Here is a 21,539-nt window from a genome sequence, read left to right on the forward strand (position 1 = left end):
ATGCATGTGTTTGTAGTTTACAGTCTCCCGCACACACATAAGCGTATAAGTAAATTCATCGGTGTGTGACATCTCATCTCTCGCTGCCTTGTATGTAAATGTTGCTCGTCGGAATGTGTACATATGTGTAGACGCAATTATTGATTCGTTTATGTAGATACATAATGATTGAATTATTGATGTGCATTCACGTCACTGCTTAGTTTTGCTAATATTCGTAACAATATTATTACGAGAAAATGAGATCATGAAAATTTTGGAACTAAAACAGCCTATACTTCTTAGGCTAAAAAATAATAATTAAAGAAAAATTATTTTCTCTAAGACTAAATAAATGCAAAATATGTGAAGCAAAATAACTAAAAAAATAAATTCTAAACATTACAACTAAACGTGACATCTTAAGAACTAGAGTCACATTCAGTACAATCTTTACAAAACAAAAAAGCACGTTCCATACAAATCGCCTTTTTACAGCCAGCACATTCATGTTTAGTTTTGCGATCTTTTTTGTTTGAACAAACGGCACATCTCACGTAGCGGCCAGCAGTATTTGATGAGGGAGTGGATGATTCCATAATCTGAGATGAGATTCTCTTCCTTATGTAGGTTGGGATATTTTTTTGATCTCTTCGCATTCGTAGATGTTCGTTTATCAAAGCCAAACCTAGCTTCCGGATGAAATCAGTTCTTTTAGTGCTTTGATTTAAATTTTCTCTAAAAATTATGTTTGCATTTATAGCAGGTTTGTTGAGTACACCATAAAAGATCGTCATATGTGAGCGTTTGCTGTTTCGCGAGACGCTGTATGTACCACATAATTCGTCAACAACATCTACTCCTGCTTTTGTTGAGTTGTAGAATGTGATCATCTCTGGTTTTTCTTTTGTTCTATACTTTTATCAATTTTGTCATCGTGGTGCAGAGTAGACATAACTATGACCACTTTCTGTTTATTCGAAGCGTAAGACACGATGGAAATGTCTTTTTGGAAACAAAAAATTAAACGATTTTCTCTAAAAATTATATTTGCATTTATAGCAGCTATGTTGAGTACACCATAAAAGATCGTGATAGGCCAGCGTTTACTGTTTCGCGAGACGCTTTATGTACCACATAATTCGTCAACAACATCTACTCCTGCTTTTGTTGAGTTGTAGAATGTGATCATCTCTGTTTTTTTCTTTTGTCCTGTACTTTTATCAATTTTGTCATCGTGGTGCAGAGTAGACATAACTATGACCACTTTCTGTTTATTCGAAGCGTAAGCCACCATGGAAATGTCTTTTTGGAAACAAAAAATTGAACTTCCTGGTTTCTTTCCTGTCTTCAACAGTGCGGGTGGTATGCATCTTTTATTTTTACGAACAGTTGCTGTTGAGGTAAGCCTGTGCTCAGCTAGCAGATGAAGCATCAACTCGTGACTGGTAAACCAGTTGTCAAATGTCAAATTGCGATTCGATTGTGATATTGGCTGAACTAGTCTTTGCACTACGTCGAACGGTTTGTTGCTAACTGCATATGGACCTATAGGCTGCTTTCCTGCGTAAACTTCCAAATTGAAAGTATAAAAAGATTTAGCATCTACAACAGCTTGTATTTTGATGCCATATTTGGCCGGTTTACTTGGTATATAAACACGAAATCCGCATCGACCCCTGAACGCTAGAAACATCTCATCTATAGTCATGTATTCATTAGGAACATAGGCTTTTTGACAACAATCAACTAATAGTTCAAAAAACTCTCTGATATGAGCCATATTGTCAGTTTTATTTCGCTCTTCCCTGGTAGATTTATCGTCGAATCGAATACAGTTTTGCAAAAAGTAAAATCGTTGCATAGACATGGTTGTTCGGAATATGTCTACACCGGTGCCATCTGTACGCCACAGATCTTTTATGGACTGACGACTTGATTTGTTGAGACCAGCAATATACAGTAAACCAATAAACGCATCCAGTTCCGGTATAGTTGTTTCTTTCATATAATATAATTTATTCGGATCTTTGCACTTTTCTCGACGACTAATTATTTCTTGGTTTGTATATGTCAGTATTATGCTCTTTATTTCTTCAGTTATAAAAATGTTCCAGCATTCATTTTCCGTTTTAGCCTTTTTTGCTATGCCTGTCGTGAATTATATTTTCTGTTCGTGAATTATATTCCCTGATGTGACACCTTTTATCAGGATATCTTTAATGACATTCAAAAACGGTACAGTTCCTTCCTTTCGCATTACCTAAAAAAAATGTGCGCAATTTATTAACCCGGGAAGGTTGAGATAAGAAACAATTTCAAAATGGTGTAGCCTGTTTAAAATAATCAGTTCAAATTTACAAAATTGTTTAGCTTTTAGTGCAAAGGTAGGAGCCAATTTACTTCCGATTTTTGGGATTTGTTGAAAAGTAGTTTTAGTAGAAAGCTTTAAGTATGAAAGATGACTTTTTACCAGTTGTTCAAGATCTTGGAAGTGTTTGGTAAATTGTTATACTTTGGTATCACATTTTTTGACCTTTCAGAAACAAACCTCTTCCATTAGCATCGAATTGTCAAAACAAGCCCCTAACATGACTTGGCATATTGCGTCCAAGGCGGACGTATTAAGTAGCGAAACGTTACTACCATCAATATGGATTGGCTGCAAATCAGGATCACTTCCGTTTTTTAAAATGGGTAAGGCAGTGTGAAATGAAAACCTAAATTATCTTTTGTGGCCCTAAAAAGCACCTAAATAGCTCCTAATTTTGATATATTTTGTATTAAAAAAAAATGAAATTTATTTGCGAATGTCTCGAAAACGAAATGAAAACCTAAATTATCTTTTGTGGCCCTAAACAGCACCTAAATATATCCTAATTTTGATATATTTTTTATTAAAAAAAATGAAATTTAAGTTGTGGGTCTGCTAGCTTGACGTTAAGCTAGCAGACCCACACTTTTTTGCGAATATCTCGAAAACGAAATGAAAACCTAAATTATCTCTTGTGGCCTTAAAAGCACCTAAATAGCTCCTAATTTTGATATATTTTGTATTAAAAAAAATGAAATTTATTTGCGAATATCTCGAAAACGAAATGAAAACCTAAATTATCTTTGTGGCCCTAAAAAGCGCCTAAATATATCCTAATTTTGATATATTTTTTTATCAAAAAAATGAAATTTTTTTGCGAATATCTCGAAAACTAAATGAAAACCTAAATTATCTTTTGTGGCCCTAAAAAGCACCTAAATATATCCTAATTTTGATATATTTTTTATTAAAAAAATGAAATTTAAGTTGTGGGTCTGCTAGCTTGACGTTAAGCTAGCAGACCCACACTTTTTTGCGAATATCTCGAAAACTAAATGAAAACCTAAATTATCTTTTGTGGCCCTAAAAAGCACCTAAATATATCCTAATTTTGATATATTCTTTATTAAAAAAATGAAATTTAACGTCAAGCTAGCAGACCCACACTTATTTGCGAATATCTCGAAAACGAAATGAAAACCTAAATTATCTCTTGTGGCCTTAAAAGCACCTAAATAGCTCCTAATTTTGATATATCTTATCAAAAAAAATGAGATTTAAGTTGTGGGTCTGCTAGCTTGACGTTAAGCTAGCAGACCCACGCTTTTTGCGAATCACTCGAAAACTAAATTAAAACCTAAATTATCTTTTGTGGCCCTAAAAAGCTCCTAATTTTGATATATTTTGTATTAAAAAAAAAATGAAATTTATTTGCGAATATCTCGAAAATGAAATGAAAACCTAAATTATCTTTGTGGCCCTAAAAAGCACCTAAATATATCCTAATTTTGATATATCTTATCAAAAAAAATGAGATTTAAGTTGTGGGTCTGCTAGCTTGACGTTAAGCTAGCAGACCCACGCTTTTTGCGAATCACTCGAAAACGAAATGAAAACCTAAATTATCTCTTGTGGCCCTCAAAAGCACCTAAATAGCTCCTAATTTTGATATATTTTTTATTAAAAAAAAATGAAATTTAAGTTAACGTCAAGCTAGCAGACCCACACTTATTTGCGAATCACTCGAAAACGAAATGAAAACCTAAATTATCTCTTGTGGCCCTCAAAAGCACCTAAATAGCTCCTAATTATACTCAGTTGAGCAGAGCTCACAGAGTATATTAAGTTTGATTGGATAACGGTTGGTTGTACATATATAAAGGAATCGAGATAAATATAGACTTCCATATATCAAAATAATCAGGATCGAAAAAAAATTTGATTGAGCCATGTCCGTCCGTCCGTCCGTTAACACGATAACTTGAGTAAATTTTGAGGTATCTTGATGAAATTTGGTATGCAGGTTCCTGAGTACACATCTCAGATCGCTATTTAAAATGAACGATATCGGACTATAACCACGCCCACTTTTTCGATATCGAAAATTTCGAAAAACCGAAAAAGTGCGATAATTCATTACAAAAGACAGCTAAAGCGACGAAACTTGGTAGATGAGTTGAACTTATGACGCAGAATAGAAAATTAGTAAAATTTTGGACAATGGGCGTGGCACCGCCCACTTTTAAAAGAAGGTAATTTAAAAGTTTTGCAAGCTGTAATTTGGCAGTCGTTGAAGATATCTTGATGAAATTTGGCAGGAACGTTACTTCTATTACTATATGTACGCCTAATAAAAATTAGCAAAATCGGAGAAGGACCACGCCCACTTTAAAAAAAAATTTTTTTTAAAGTAAAATTTTAACAAAAAATTTAATATCTTTACAGTATATAAGTAAATTATGTCAACATTCAACTCCAGTAATGATATGGTGCAACAAAATACAAAAATAAAAGAAAATTTCAAAATGGGCGTGGCTCCGCCCTTTTTCATTTAATTTGTCTAGGATACTTTTAACGCCATAAGTCGAACAAAAATTAACCAATCCTTTTGAAATTTGGTAGGGGCATAGATTTTATGACATTAACTGTTTTCTGTGAAAATGGGCGAAATCGGTTGATGCCACGCCCAGTTTTTATACACAGGCGTCCGTCTGTCCTTCCGCATGGCCGTTAACACGATAACTTGGGCAAAAATCGACATATCTTTAATGAACTTAGTTCACGTGCTTACTTGAACTCACTTTATCTTGGTATGAAAAATGAACGAAATCCGACTATGACCACGCCCACTTTTTCGATATCGAAAATTACGAAAAATGAAAAAATGCCATAATTCTATAAAAAAAAAAAAAATGTAAGGCGCGATAACCTCCGAAGAGATCTAAGGCCGAGCTTCTCTTCCAATTTGCGTCGTGCTCCTCTTGATTTTTCCCTACAAATTGGCCGGACGGGACCTTCATGTTTTATGCCGACTCCGAACGGCATCTGCAAGGCAGATGAGTTTTCACTGAGAGCTTTTCATGGCAGAAATACAATCGGAGCGCTTGCCAGACACTGCCGAGGGGCGACCCCGCTTAGAAAAATTTTCTTCTAATTGAAAAATCTTATTTCTAAAATTTTGATGTTGCTTTGCCCGGGAGTTGAACCCAGGGCATACGGTGTGATAGGCGGAGCACGCTACCATCACACCACGGTGGCCGCCGCCATAATTCTATACCAAATACGAAAAAAGGCATGAAACATGGTAAGGTAATTGGATTGTTTTATTGACGCGAAATATAACTTTAGAAAAAACTTTATAAAATGGTTGTGACACCTACCATATTAAGTAGAAGAAAATGAAAAAGTTCTACAGGGCGAAATAAAAAACCCTTAAAATCTTGGCAGGTATTACATATATAAATACATTAGCGGTATCGAACAGATGATGTTCTGGGTCACCCTGGTCCACATTTTGGTCGATATCTGGAAAACGCCTTCACACCATTCCCTTTTAAAACTCTCATTAATACCTTTAATTTGATACCCATATCGTACAAACTCATTCTAGAGTCACCCCTGGTCCACCTTTATGGCGATATCTCGAAAAGGCGTCCACCTATAGAACTAAGCCCCACGCCCTTTTAAAATACTCATTAAAACCTTTCATTTGATACCCATATCGTAAAAACAAATTCTAAAGTCACCCCTGGTCCACCTTTATGGCGATATCTCGAAAAGGCGAACACCTATAGAACGAAGGCCCACTCCCTTTTAAAATACTCATTAACACCTTTCTTTTGATACCCATATTGTACAAACAAATTCTAGGGTCACCCCTGCTCCACCTTTATGGCGATATCTCGAAACGGCGTCCACATATGGAACTAAGGATTACTCCCTTTTAAAATACTCATAAACACCTTTCTTTTGATACCCATATTGTACAAACAAATTCTATGGTTACCCCTGGTCCACCTTTATGGCGATATATCGAAACCGCGTCCACCTATGGAACTAAGGATTACTCCCTTTTAAAATACTTATTAGCACCTTTCATTTGATACCCATATCGTGCAAACGCGTTCTATAGTCACCCCTGGTCCACCTTTATGGCGATATCTCGAAAAGGCGACCACCTATACAACAACCACCACTCCCTTTTAAACCCCTTATTAATACCTTTAATTTGATACCCATATCGTACAAACATATTCTAGAGTCACCCCTGGTCCACCTTTATGGCGATATATCGAAACCGCGTCCACCTATGGAACTAAGGATTACTCCCTTTTAAAATACTCATTAGCACCTTTCATTTGATACCCATATCGTGCAAACGCGTTCTATAGTCACCCCTGGTCCACCTTTATGGCGATATCTCGAAAAGGCGACCACCTATACAACAACCACCACTCCCTTTTAAAACCCTTATTAATACCTTTAATTTGATACCCATATCGTACAAACATATTCTAGAGTCACCCCTGGTCCACCTTTAGGGCGATATTTCGAAACGGCGTCCACCTATAGAACTAAGGCCCACTCCCTTTTAAAATACTCATTAACACCTTTCGTTTGATGCCCATATTGTACAAACAAATTCTAGGGTCACCCCTGGTCCACCTTATGGCGATATCTCGAAACGGCGTCCACCTATGGAACTAAGGATTACTCCCTTTTAAAATACTCATTAACACCTTTTTTTTGATACCCATATTGTACAAACAAATTCTAGGGTCACCCCTGGTCCACCTTTGTGGCGATATCTCGAAATGGCGCCCACCTATGGAACTAAGGATTACTCCCTTTTAAAATACTCATTAACACCTTTCATTTGAAACCCATATCGTACAAACGCATTCTAGAGTCAACCCTGATCCACCTTTATGGCTATATCCCTAAATGGCATCCACCTATAGAACTATGGCCAACTCCCTCATAAAATACTCTTTAACGCCTTTCATTTGATACACATTCCAGGGTTTCCCTCGGTTCATTTTCCTACATGGTTATTTTCCCTTATGTTGTCACCATAGCTCTCAACTGAGTATGTAATGTTCGGTTACACCCGAACTTAACCTTCCTTACTTGTTTTGATATATTTTTTATTAAAAAAAAAATTAAGTTTAAGTTGTGGGTCTGCTAGCTTGACGTTAAGCTAGCAGACTTTTTGCGAATCACTCGAAAACGAAATGAAAACCTAAATTATCTTTTGTGGCCCTAAAAAGCATCTAAGTAGCTCCTAATTTTGATATATTTCTTTATTAAAATTAGGATCTATTTAGGTGCTTTTTAGGGCAGCTTAACGTCAAGCTAGCAGACCCACAACTTAAATTTCATTTTATTTTAAATAAAAAATATATCGAAATTAGGAGCTTTTTAGGGCCACAAAAGATAATTTAGGTTTTAATTTAGTTTTCGAGTGATTCGCAAAAAGCGTGGGTCTGCTAGCTTAACGTTAAGCTAGCAGACCCACACTTTTTTGCGAATATCTCGAAAACCAAATGAGCACCTAAATTATCTTTTGTGGCCCTAAATAGCACCTAAAATGCACTTAATTCTCAAACATCTTAAACTTATTTTTGAGCACTTGGGTCTGCCAGCTTTACGCACGTCATGGCACTGCATCGTCGCCATCCACTTGACTTCCTATGCGTCTGTACAACTTTCCATCCTCGATAACGTACTCTGGGAACTTCTTCGGGGTCTTTCTTACATCTGCCATCTTTGCTTTAATCCATTTGCATACGGCTATTTCGTCATCCATCGTTAACGTACCCAACTGCTCGTCCATCGATTGCCCATGCCTTGATAGTGCATCTGCCACAACGTTCAACTTTCCTTTTCGATACTGTACGTCAAATGAGTATTGCTGTAGTTCCAGCGCCCATCTCGGGATCCGACCAGTCGGACTCTATCGCATTCAACCATTTCGACGCTAGGTGATCTGTTATTACTGTTAACGTGTATCCTTCTACGTATGGCCTCATTTTTCGTATTGTCCAAACTATTGCCAAACACCTTCGGTCGGTGAGTAGGTCATCTCTGTCTTGTTTATCCTACGGCTTGCGTATGCTATTACTCGCTCTTCGTCGCCTGACCCTTGCGTAAGTACTGCACAAAGACCAAAATCACTTGCATTTGTCTGTAAACTAAACTTCCTCGAAAAATCTGGACAAGCGAGTAGCGATGCCTGCGTCAGTGCTGCCTTAAGTGCTTCGAATGCTGATTGCTGCTCTTCAGACCACCTGCACTTACTACCTTTCTTAAGCATCGATGTTAACGGGTGTGAGACTTGTAAGAAATCCGCACGAATCTTCTATACCACGACACGACCCCTAGAAAACGTCGTAACTCTCGTATGTTCTTCGGTGGTTCCAGTTCTTTGATGGCTGCTATCTTGTCTGGGTCGGTATGGATGTCTTCCTAGCAAACGACATGACCTAGATATTTCAAAATTTTCTTAAAAAACTCACATTTTTCCGGGTTTATCCTCAGGTTCGCTCTATGCAGTCTTCGAAATACTTCTGTTAAATGTGCAATGTGTTCTTCCAAATTTTGCTTGTAATGATAATATCGTCAAGATATGCAAACGCGTATGGTTCCAATTCTGGTCCTATGACACGATCAAGTGCTCTCTGGAAAGTTGCTGGGGCTGAGTGCAAGCCAAATGGCATTACCCTCCATTGGTATAGTCCACGCCCAGGTACTGTGAATGCGGTGTATTGCTTGCTGCTTGCTTCCATAGGGATTTGCCAATATCCATTTTTCAAGTCGAGGCTACTGATAAATCTCCCGTTTCTTAATTTGTCCAAGATATGTTGTATACGTGGTAAAGGGTATGCGTCTGGTACTGATCTTGCGTTTAGTTGACGGTAGTCTACGCAGAGTCTCCATTTGCCAAAACTATGGGTGCGCTGTGCGGGCTATTCGATGGTTCGATGCAATCTTTTTCGATCAGCTCGTCTATTTCCTTGTTGATAATTTCTTGCATTTTCGGATTCTTCGGATAGTACCTTTGCTCAATTGGACGGCCATCTTTCATAACTATTTTGTGTGTGGCCACGTTGGATACTCCTGACATCTTTGCGAACACCTGTAATTCTGGGCTTAGAAATTTACTCACCGAATCCTCTGTCTTGCTCGTTGCTGCCGACGCCATCGAGTTGTGTTCCTTGTAATCTTCGCTATTCGTTTCGACCATAGTTGTACATGTCGCTACCTCTTGCTTCCGTTCATCTACTCAACGTTATTTCTTGACCACCACATCTCATCTCCAGGTTTACCTTTGCCAGATAGTCCGTGCCAATTACCACCTCATCGCCTAGTTCCGGTAGGATTAACATCTCGTTCCGCTGTACTTTACCACCCATTCTTAATTCTGCATCTTCCGCTTCTTTGATTATTATTGCTCTGCCATCGCCCATTCTTACTCGTGTCTTTACTTCCTTCTATTTGCCAGCTTTCAATCTCTTCGCCATTGCATCACTTATAAAACTCCTCGTCGCGCCCCTGTCAATCGCTGCTACCGCTTCTTCTCCGTTCACATACGTTGTTACCAATATGCGGCCCTTTGTGTATTTGAACATGTCTAATTTCTCCGAGGTTGCACCTCCGAAGACCCCATCCTTCGGTTCCAATTAGGTCTCTGGTCGTTTCCCTGTGGCTTCCTACAACAATCACGAGTGAGCACGTCTATCTTACCACATGTCCAGCAAAATTCTCTTCACCTCTTCCGCATCGTCTGCAGGCCGTTCTTGTGCCTACATATTCTTGCTGTGGCTCTGACCTCTGCTGTTGTTGGACTTCTACTCGCTCCTCCTGTCTTTGTTCTGCCTGGAGACACTGGTACTGACCTTCTTGACGCCGTGGTATGAATGGCCTTGTGGTTGCTCGCATTGGTTCCCTGTCAGGAGTAATATTTTCATAGTCTTGAGCTAAACTTACCAGCTCCTCAAGATTCCTGGCCTCGCTCCGCTTTATATATAGTTGGTACTCTCTGCGCGCGTTTCTGTAGATGCGGGTTAGTTTCTGCTCCTCGGTGTTGCCCGCGTGACGCATGAGTCCTTGTAGTACTAAGACATAATCTTAATAAATTGCTCACCTTGTCGTTGTACGCGCATTCGAATTTCATCTTCCAATTGCTCTTAGTATCGGGAGCTTAGGAAGAACTTCAGGAAGTCCTTCTTGAAGGCGTCCCACTCTTGCCAGTGCCGGTTGTTATTCCTATGCCATACCAACGCTTTGTCCTTCAACAACTCGGTTAGCGCTTTCGGAATTGTGTTGCGGTTGATTTCATACCCATCTGCTAGCTCCTCCACTCTTTCGATGAATCCTAGGGGATCTTTGCCTCCATCGTACTTTAATCCCCACTTCCTTACTCTGTCCATGGTCGTTGCATATGTGCCAGGCTGCTGAATATAATTTGTCATTGCGTACGTACCAGACTGCTGAATATACTGTATGGGTGGCTGTCCCACCTCCAGTTGATTGGATGCACCATTTGCCTGCCTATCATTTCTTGTTGAGTTTAGTTCGCTGCTTGTCCTTGATGCTTGTGGATTTGTTAACCGCGCATGCCGGATTGCCAACTCTATCAATCGATCGCGTAAGTTCTCGTTGTCCTTCTCCTCTGGATGAATGCCGCCAGTCGTTTTCTTAGCTCGTCAACCGTTCCGCCATCCTCTAACCCAAATTCCGTGCTGTAAGCTACCAGACCTTCTCGAGTGAGGTAGTATACCCAAGATACCTTTACCATTGTTCTGCTTTATATCCTCGTAGTAATAACCCAGAAATGTGAAATCCTTGTTTACCTCTTCGTTGATGATGCTCTGAAATTATATCTTAAAATTTGTATTTAAATCTGCTCGCGAGCCATAAATGTGATTCGTCCCTGCTCGGGCGACAAAATATGACGGACTTTTCCTTTGGTTTTGCCGGGGTTGGTCTCAGTCCGTCCAGGGTTCCTGAAATTAAAAATCCCTACCGGTCCTTCTGAATGAATAACCCTGTTGATTTCATGTCAAGAACGTTATAAATATTTATTTCATAAAAATTCTATTTCTACTCCTAACTTATTCCCTTGCTTTGTAAGAGGTGACTGAGGTAATAAAACCCTCGGCAACCTCTGGAGTCGAATGGAGTAAAAAGCGTCCACACGAATATACTTTAGTACAAATGAAGTGAAAACCTCCAGGTGTACTCTTGGTCGATAGTCATAAAACCTACCGCTCTTATGCCTGCCTACTAATCTCTCAATTTTAATGCGAATTCGTCGCCCTTATATACTAATTTTTCCCGCAGGCAAACGGTTATTTTATAATAACAATTTCTATCTAATAATATTAACAATATATTACAACAGTTATTTCAGTGAATATTTATTTCCATAAATATCCACGCACCATAATACTCCTTGTTGAATACAATGCCTTTGTATTTGTCCGTATACGGTGCTTTCGAGCCTTCGCTTTGACTATTGTGTGTTTGTACATTTGTTTGTTTTCACTTGATTCTAACGTTGTGTTTTGCTTTGCTCAATGCTTCTGCCCTGCAAAAATCGCGAGTACTCCATGCATGCATGTATGGAGTACTCGCTATGGACCAACCGAGTACTCCAAAATTAACCACAATTCATACAAAAAATATGGTCCAATTAACATTGCGATGTCCTAGGACTGGACCATATACTCCAGCTCCGCATTACATCAGAGTAATCCATGGAGTACCCACAGTCCAATAAACATCATGTAGTGATTACAATCATTAAAAACGAGCAATGCTCGGCTTACAATGTGTTCGTGTAGAAACATGAGTTGGTCCATTGCTGCATTACAGTGGAGTATAATGGTAAGTACTCCAGTGGACCACATGATCCAACGATTTTTGCAGGGTGCCTTCTGTTGTACGGCGTGTGTTGGTGTGTTGTATGCTAGTGCGTAAGTATGTATAGCAAAATTCCAATTAGTAGCGGCGCTTATCATAGTGTACAAGTACAAGTGTGTTGACTTCTTTCTGATAGGCACTCGCTTAAGTGAGCATAACGGGAAAATCTGGGTTGCCATTGTTGTTTCGGTTGAAAACGGTCAATTAGGGTTCTGTGCAGAGACGTAAAAGATTGAAACAGGGTTTATGTAGTCACAAAAGTGTTGCTCCTGTTCCGCAGCATTTTAATTTTCCCTGCAAAAATCGCGAGTATTCCATGCATGCATGTATGGAGTACTCGCTATGGACCACCCGAGTGCTCCAAAATTAACCACAATTCATACAAAAAATATGGTCCAATTAACATTGCGATGTCCTAGGACTGGACCATATACTCCAGCTCCGCATTACATCAGAGTAATCCATGGAGTACCCACAGTCCAATAAACATCGTGTAGTGATTACAATCGTTAAAAACGAGCAATGATCGGCTTACAGTATGTCGTGTAGAAACATGAGTTGGTCCACTGCTGCATTACATTGGAGTATAATGGTAAGTACTCCAGTGGACCACATGATCCAACGATTTTTGCCGGGTTATATCATGGCGAAAAGTGTTCAGTTCAGAGTTATTGATTTTCATTAAAAGTTTAATTTATTACGGAGGGTTACTCCTTTAAGTGTAAAAAGCAGACAAAACGTAGAGTTTTTCAAATTATTGTGAAAAACTTTTTAATTTGAATTTCTGTACCCAAGTTCACTATATTTGTGTAACACAAGAATCTGGAGGTCAATACCTTAACTATGAAAAACTGAAAAATGTACACTTATTGAAAACTCATTTGCGCACACAATTTACACTTTGAATTTAATTGTGTTTTTATGCACAAAATTTTGAAACTAAAAACAAAATTTTCATTTGTCAGAAAAAATAAAGAAAACACGGCCTAATGTCAAAAAACCCTATTGAAATACAAACTGGCTGGCTTGTTTGTTTTTAATGAACTACGTTGTATTTTTCTTGTATTTCGTTAGTTTTTTTAAAAATAGTTCACACACTTCCGCCAGTACTGACACCTTATTGGCTCCCTCGACAAAAAATATAAGAGAAAATACAAGAAAAATACAGAGAAAATAAAGTAGTGTCATATAGGAGTTGGATTTGTTTGAACTTACAGCACCATTTTATTTGCAGAAGACTTTCACAGCTACAAAAATTAAAGCGGATTTACACAGACGCTTTGGTTGTGTTGCATTCATTAATTCATCTGTCGGGCGAAGTATCGAAAAATTTACATAAATGCTTTGGATGCGTGCCTACGCTTTGACAACGCCATACGAAAAACAATGAAACGCCGTACGTTATCTTTGCTTTGAAGCGACCAAAGCGTTTATATAATTTTGCCCTTATGCATTTGTGTAAACAGCCTTAGAAGTGAAATTTTTCCATGTTACACGTGTGGCGCCTTATATTTTGACTCTAATTTAAATAAATTTTGCTTTCCGTATGTTTTCGCATTGTTGCAGGCCACAAATCTTCTAGTTTACTTATTTCCGCGGAAATATATGCAACTATTTCATATGTAAATACTACAAAGTTTTATGAAACTATCAAATGCAACTCAGCTTCAAGTACTCTTACGTACCAAAAATGCAACTCTAGACCTGAGATTTGCATCAGGTGAGCGAGGCTGTTTGTAGTTTTGACGTTTATCGCTTAGTTGACACACTTGTATAGGTACACTATGGCGCTTATTTTCGACGACTTGCTGCTGATCTCCGTTTATTTAAGTTAATATGTATGTTGTATTTGTAGCTGGGAACATTGGATTTGGCGTGTGCAAAGGGTTGGTTGACCGATGCATTTTTCTGTTTTGTGCGTATCTCTTCCAAATATTCCGTGCTGGTTAGGGTGATCCTATATTTAAAATTTATGTGGACGGAAATGTGAATATTTTGCGTGCGTGCAAAGTGCGCAAGTCTAATTTGTCCTTCAATTTAGTAATTATTGATTCAATATACAACATAATATATGTATATATTTTGGCGCATAATGCTTAAGGGTAAATGTACATTTCGGGTACTTCATAGGAAATGTATAAGTTATAAATTCACATATTTTTATAAAGTCAAAGTTATAAAATTCAAATATCATATTATAAAATGTATGACCGAAAATGTATATGTTGTGAGGGTACAAAGCCCTCGGTTTTGCGGTCCTCACAAAGTAAAATCCCGTTGGATATTTTTCTGCTCCCAGTCCCATTCAATTTTCTTCACATCGGGAAGCCAGTACATTGCTGTAGTGTCCAAACTAAGCAAATTATCTGGCTCAAATTATCTCGCACAAATTATCTGGCTCAATGAAGGTGTGTCCGAACTTAGAATTAGAATTTAGTTGTGTGTCCAAATCAAAAATTGGAACCTAAAGAACTTATATGCCCCACAAATTTCACCATTCCAGGGCTCCCGAACGTGTAAAAATATTCGAAGCATTTACAATTTATTACGAACAACGTACGTACCTACTTAAATAATTTTATTTGAGTTTTTTTAGCTTTTACGAATGTTATATATGTATATTCCATTAAAACAAAGGCTAAAAATTTCATTTTATAGAAAAATTGGATGTACATATACAATATACACGAACATAATTCGATAAAAACTTTGAAAACAAATACAAAAAACCATTCACTTTATTATTTTTATTACTGATATAAACCAAAACCCCTTTTCATAGATCGAATCATATACATAAGTATTGCTTAAAACTTTATTACTGTCCGGTCGGTATTTAATCAGCATTAAACGTGATCCCCCACCCTCGATATTTTTTAAAATACAAGTGTAATAAATTTAATTAACCCGTACTAAATTAGCATTAAATGTTGTGCAATTTAGTACGGTCTCGTTTTTTGATTGGGCTGAAAAGGTTGGGCTAGCATTATCATCATCATCATCATCATTTATTTAAGAGTTCGTTATTAGTACAGTAAGATAACATAACCTTTTATCGTACAACACAAAATTATTACAAGTCAAGTGAATCGTATTCATTTATAAATATACATACATATAATTAATTTAACAAATTTTAAACAGAATAAATAGCTTAAGTATAAAAAGCATAGAAAAAGGAAGGTAAAAAGTCAGTAGAGCATTATGCTGATAGTTGGTTTATGTTTTATTAGAAAAAAAACTATAAAGAACACGTCTATAGTTGTTTTGGTTTAAAGAGTTTCTCACAGTAGACGGTATTGAGTTCCAGAGACGTATGGTGTTGACGAAGAACAGCCTAGCCGATGCCACATAATTAAAACTGGGTATATTCAGAGTACATGACCTGGTGGACCTATTAAACGCAAGTTTGTCATACAAGTATGGGGGAGACTTCGTTAAGATTAGTCTGAATAAAAATATGCAACTCCTTGCCCTTTGATACTCAGTTATGTGGCAACCTAATAGACGAGATCTCCATGCAGATACATGGTCAAATTTGTGCAAGCCATACACATACCGAGTGACGTGGTTGAAAGCAACCTCCATTTTATAGCTCGAGTCTAATGCATTGTATACCAACTCTGAGTATGTTATGATTGGCATAATGAGCTGTATGGCTAGCTTGCTCCTAATTTGAAAGGGAGTGTAGGGCGCGGACTGCCTCAGATTACGCAAAGTGCCATAAACTTTACCCATCACGGCGTTAATATGGTCGCTGCCATTAAGACTGGAATTAATCACTATACCAAGATTCTTTACTTTATTGACGGTCTTCACGTTAGAGTTGCCAATAATTATTGCAGGTATTTGAAGGCTCGATATGTTTTTCTTAGCAATAGGTAACATGTATGATTTTGAAACATTGAGACATAGGCCATTGTCATTCGCCCAACATAATATGGATGACAAATCCCTATTTACTCGACAACATAAGTCACATATATCAGTAAACTCACTAGACAAATACAACTGAATATCGTCAGCGTACGCATGCACATTAACAAATTTACACATATTAAACACATCGTTTATAAAGAGACTAAATAGCAAAGGACCAACTATAGACCCTTGAGGAACACCAGTTGTTAACTCCTTTGGCTGCAATACATCAGCACCGTTGCTCACGAATTGTGAACCGCCGAATAGGTAACTTTTTATCAAGTTGTGAGCGTTGTTACCGAATCTAAAGTATCGTTGCAACTTGTAACATAACAATGAGTGGTTAACAGAGTCGAATGCCTTGGAAAAGTCGAGTAAGCATAGAAGCGTTAGTTGGCCTTTGTCAAAGGGCACACGTATGTCATCCAAAATTTTTATTAGGGCAGTTGAGCAGCTATGTCCAGCTCTGAATCCGGACTGACACGGAGATAATAAGTTATGTTTAAGTATGTGTGTGCCAATTTGCTCCGCTAGTAAACCTTCGAATGCTTTAGACAAAATTGGTAAAATGCTTATAGGTCTAAAGTCTCCCGAAGAGTTTGCCTTCCTATTTTTAGGATGAGGTAGAACCTTGGCCCTTTCCATACATCCGGAAAGCATGAGGTTGTAATAGAGTGATTGATGATATGAGTTATTGTCCCTATTACGAACGGAAGAATAATTTTCAAAAATTTGATAGGGATTTCATCCACTCCTATAGCCTTGGTTTTAATTTTGAGGATGCACCTTATGACATCAACTTCTGTCACCGCAGAGAACTCAAGCCTCTCCCCCGAATTACATGCAGGTACACAATACAGGGAATTCACAGGACTTAAACTACACATAGGACCACTAAGAAATGCACTATTAAGGACATCTGAATTCAAGGAGCATTCGGAAATGGCCTTACCACAAACACGCAAACTTTTTAAATTTCGCCACAAAACACTGGGTGGAAGATCTGAACCCAAACGTGACGAGTAGAACTTGCACTTTTCCATTTTAATAATCTTTGTGGCTGTATTTCGCGTATATTTATAAAAGTCCCAGTCTGATTCCCGCCTTTTCTTTTTCCAAATGGAATAGGCCTTATTCCTCGTTTTAATTGCATCTATCACTTTCCTGTTAAACCAGGGGCATGTTAAGGACTTAACCTCTCGAGTGCGCATGGGGACATGATTCTCAAGTGCATCAGTTATTTTGTTGTTAAGAAACCCCAGCTTCTCATTTACGGTTGGAAGACGCCAACATTCACACCAATCGACACTAGACAAATGGGAGAAAAGAGCGTTTTGGTCAAGTGAGCGGTAATCTCTATAACTATATGTAGTTCCTATGCTAGGTGGGTCAAATTTGAGGTCAAGTGAACAAAATATAAGATCGTGGTCTGAAATAAACGATAACTGGTCAAATTTTAGGACAATTGTAGGGTCAGCGATAATAAAATAGTCGAACAGGCTAGGACTACAGTTATGAGCATATCTAGTAGGTACACTTGTGTTAACGACAGAGAGACCTGCTGCAGCTACGTTATCAAGGAGCCTAACACTGGAACACTCGCGAACAAGAAGGTTGACATTTAGATCTCCACATATAAGCAAATAATTATAGTCGACTACATATGAAGCCAAAGACGAAAATAGTGCGTCAAGGCTTATCGACTTGTGGGGATTGTACACACATGAGACAAACATTTTAACAGAATTACTATACAATTCGACAAACAAATACCCTGGACCCTCAGACATCTTTATACATTTCATTTTGATACTATTTTTGCAATATATCGCAACGCCTCCACCTTTTTTATCCTTTCTGTCATTTCGGATTAGGCTATAGCCACCGATGGTAGCGTGAGTGTCATCCAACTCTGGCGTAAACCAAGTTTCTGAAACACAGATTACATCCACAGCAGAAGATTCAAACACATACCTGGCGTAATCCATCTTTTCATTGCATAGACTTCTAGCATTGAAGTGGACAATGTTGAATGCCGTTTGTTGTTTACACAGCAAGTTTACCATCGCAAGGCTGTTATCGACAGCACCACTTACGCCTCTGCTAGGAGACAAAAACAAAAAACAGACAACCGAAAACAACTATAACACTGAATCTCAAAACATAGATATTGAGTATCCCACTTAAACTGACCATGCCAGCACTTGATATTAAATGTCGAAGCTTAAGAGGAGAATAGGAGAAAGGGAAGGAAGAGCATAAAAATAAACTTATAAAATAGAGTGAAGAATGCTCAAACATAATAATTTTAGTAAAAGCCATGCAGATCGTCAAGCGCAGATATCTTTACTGTCGTGAGAGTCTCTGCTTTCTCGTATGTGAACTTCCCCTCTAATAGGGAATGCTGATTTGATTTTACCAGCTCTTCGAAGTTGAACCGCTGCTTGCAGAATTTTCCTATTCTCCAGAGTTAAACTTTCAAATATTCCGAAGACACCCGCGAGACCAACAACAGACAGTGATATCACAGACTTAGTGCGCTTACGATACTCACCAAAAGCACGCAACACCCGATTTCGATCGCATGGGCTGTGGAATTTTATTATTATCACGCTGTTTGATTTGTTTACTACTCGCGCTGGCCGAAAAATATCACGTATTTGTGGGGAGAGAAAATCAATGGAGACGCAAATTTGGTTGAAAATGCTCTTTAGATTTTCCCCCTCTACATACGGAACTCCAACAATAATCGCGTCAGCAGCAATATAAGACGTTGGTTTCTCAGCTTTTATTTTGGTTTCTTCGCTCTGTAGTTTATCCAACTTAATTTTAAAATCAGCGGCCTCTGCTTCCAATACATGCATACGCTGCTCAGTTTCGCTGGCTTTGTTAACTAAGGCAGCTACCTCTACATAGATTCCACTCACCAGCCTGTTCTCCAGCGCAGTTATTTTATCAGATAAGCCATCAAATATCGACTGCAGCTTATCAGACTGTTGTAGTCTCTCCTCTAACTCACGAAGCGTCGTAACAACTGAAGATAAGATTGCACTCTCATCCAGTTTGGCAGTTTTTGCCTTTGCTCTGCCGACGTTTAAGAGAAGGTGGAAGGGGTGGTGTCATCACTTATATTATGTGTATGTATGTATGCAGGTTTGAACTGTATATTGTTGACAAACAAACGAGGTGAAGATTTGTTTATAATTTTCTCTAATTTCTTTTGATTTGAATTTTTTTTTTTTTTTAATTATTTTCGCCCGTAGTTGAAGTTATCAAGCAAATTCTTGATGCAATTATGATATGATAATATATTTTAGATAGTGAACTTTATGACACAAATTTATATAGCGTATGCAATAGACTTTTGTATATAAAAATAAGGAGCGAGAAAATACACATCCGCACTCGGCGACCGCACGATAATAAGAGACCTAAAACCCTGTTTTCTGCTTTGCATTATGCTTTTTCGTTACGAAAGCTTCTTCATACAAAGATTTTTTGCAAATTTCAAGTCTACTTTTAGGCATATTAGTCACATAATAATTGCATGTAGGCTAAGCCGTTCGTTATATATGTATACTTTTTTTCCACATATTAAGTTTGCCGGGCGGAATATTATAAATAATGGTATAAAAATAAGCTGTGCAAAATTTCAGTCGAATTTGATAACTCTTAGAACTGCCACGTGCCATATGCATTCAGGGTGCAACAGTTTACATAACATAATTGATAAACGTTGATTTGTTAATCATTTATTATGTGAAAAACTCACATAATTAGACAATGAAGGTAAGAAGTAGTAAAATTGTATTGGGTCTGAGATTTCGCGTAATTATCGACTTTCAAAAAACAATAAAACGCAATTTTCGTACTGCTCAAAAAATCTCCAGTTTTTATATGGAGCACAATTAGAAATCCCATCTTCATAATTTGCAAAATATATGAATGGAAAACAATTATTTTGGTATTGATTTTGGTAAGGTCACTCATTTTTCCGTCACTTTGGTGTGAACCATTTTCAAATCGGATCAGAAATAGCAAAGTTATAGCGAATTAGTAAAGTTATATATGTAGCTTCATTTGGTATATCGATACTCTACAGCACATGTAATCGGAAATTTTATTTCAAAACCATCAACTTTTTTCTATACAAATTTAATGCGAATGCTCGTGTGGGTTTTATGTATCAAGTTTTCGATCTACCTCAGACGGTGATACTCTTGCCAGTGTGTCACGTGTTGAAGATGGTTGCAGCGTTCGGGTTGTTCTACGTTGGGGCCCAACGTTCGTCGTCCCCGAAATTTCTACAAAACTCTTGTGGCTCCCTACTGTTCGCGTCCGCGTACCTCCACCTTCTGCCACACTGCGCAGGAGGCCACATCAAACGGCTGCTGTTGCTCGCGCCAAATAGCGCCTCTAGCTAACGCGGCCGCTCCAACCCATTACTAAAATCTACGTTGCATGGACAGAAGTAATGTTGAGCTTCAGCCTGTTCCCGTCCCGCCCCTCCTTTTCCGGCGCACGCACTTACTTAAGAAGCATTCATCAACTCCTAGTCCCCCACCAGCTAAAAATATTTATAATCGCGACATGGGTCCAATGCAGTTCATGCCTTAGCCGATTCCACCTTGATAGATGCTCCGGGTTTAGAAATGGCAACCGTCAACCGGCCTTTTCGTTTCACCGTGTTGCCAAAACACAAGTACCAACCCATCGACACCAGATACTCCAGCAGCAGTCGGACAGCACACTCGGCACAGCCCGAATCCATCAAAGCGTATCCACCCATCTCTAATTCCCAGAGTGGCTGCTGCACCTCTTTGCATTTCAGAATTCTGCAACTGAATTATAACGGGTTAACCGAAAAGATCGCGGAGATAATTGACTACATGAATTACAATAATATCCGTATAGCCGCAATTCAAGAAACAAAGCTAACTTCCAGATCGGACCTCCGAACTTGCGATGGCTACATTCACAGGAAAGATCGCACAAGGGGGAATGGTGGTTGGCTTTGCCTTCATCACCCATCACACCGTGCAATATAGTCTATTTCAATCCAACATCATCCGCAGGGACAAAACTTTAGAAAGTCGAGGCATAACCATCCCGTCAGGTGATGTTCACATAGAAATAATTAACATCTATATTTCTCATGCCACCTGCTGCCCAAGTGGCTTTCGCCCTGATACTAACGCGCTACTGAGTTGCGAGAACCGTCTTGTTCTTGGCGATTTCAACGCTCACCACGACGTTTGACATTCTAGCTTGCCAGTCGACACCAGAGGCAGGAAGGTAGCACAGCAAATATACAATACGTTTTTCTGCACGATAAACGATGGTGCCCCACATTGAATTGCAGGTAACTGTCACAGCTCGCCAGACATTTCCATTGTCA

The 21,539-nt window shown here is 38.4% G+C and overlaps 1 protein-coding gene and 1 pseudogene across 2 annotated transcripts in view; one reads left to right on the forward strand and one right to left on the reverse strand.

Moving 5' to 3' along the window:
- Positions 1 to 21,539, forward strand: part of ari-2 (E3 ubiquitin-protein ligase ari-2) — a 186,410-nt gene that overhangs the window by 126,814 nt on the left and 38,057 nt on the right. The gene's annotated exons all lie outside the window — the stretch shown is intronic.
- Positions 402 to 1,678, reverse strand: LOC137243480 (piggyBac transposable element-derived protein 4-like; annotated as a pseudogene).

Source organism: Eurosta solidaginis, chromosome 3 (genome assembly GCF_040869045.1).
Source record: "Eurosta solidaginis isolate ZX-2024a chromosome 3, ASM4086904v1, whole genome shotgun sequence".
NCBI classification, from domain to species: domain Eukaryota; kingdom Metazoa; phylum Arthropoda; class Insecta; order Diptera; family Tephritidae; genus Eurosta; species Eurosta solidaginis.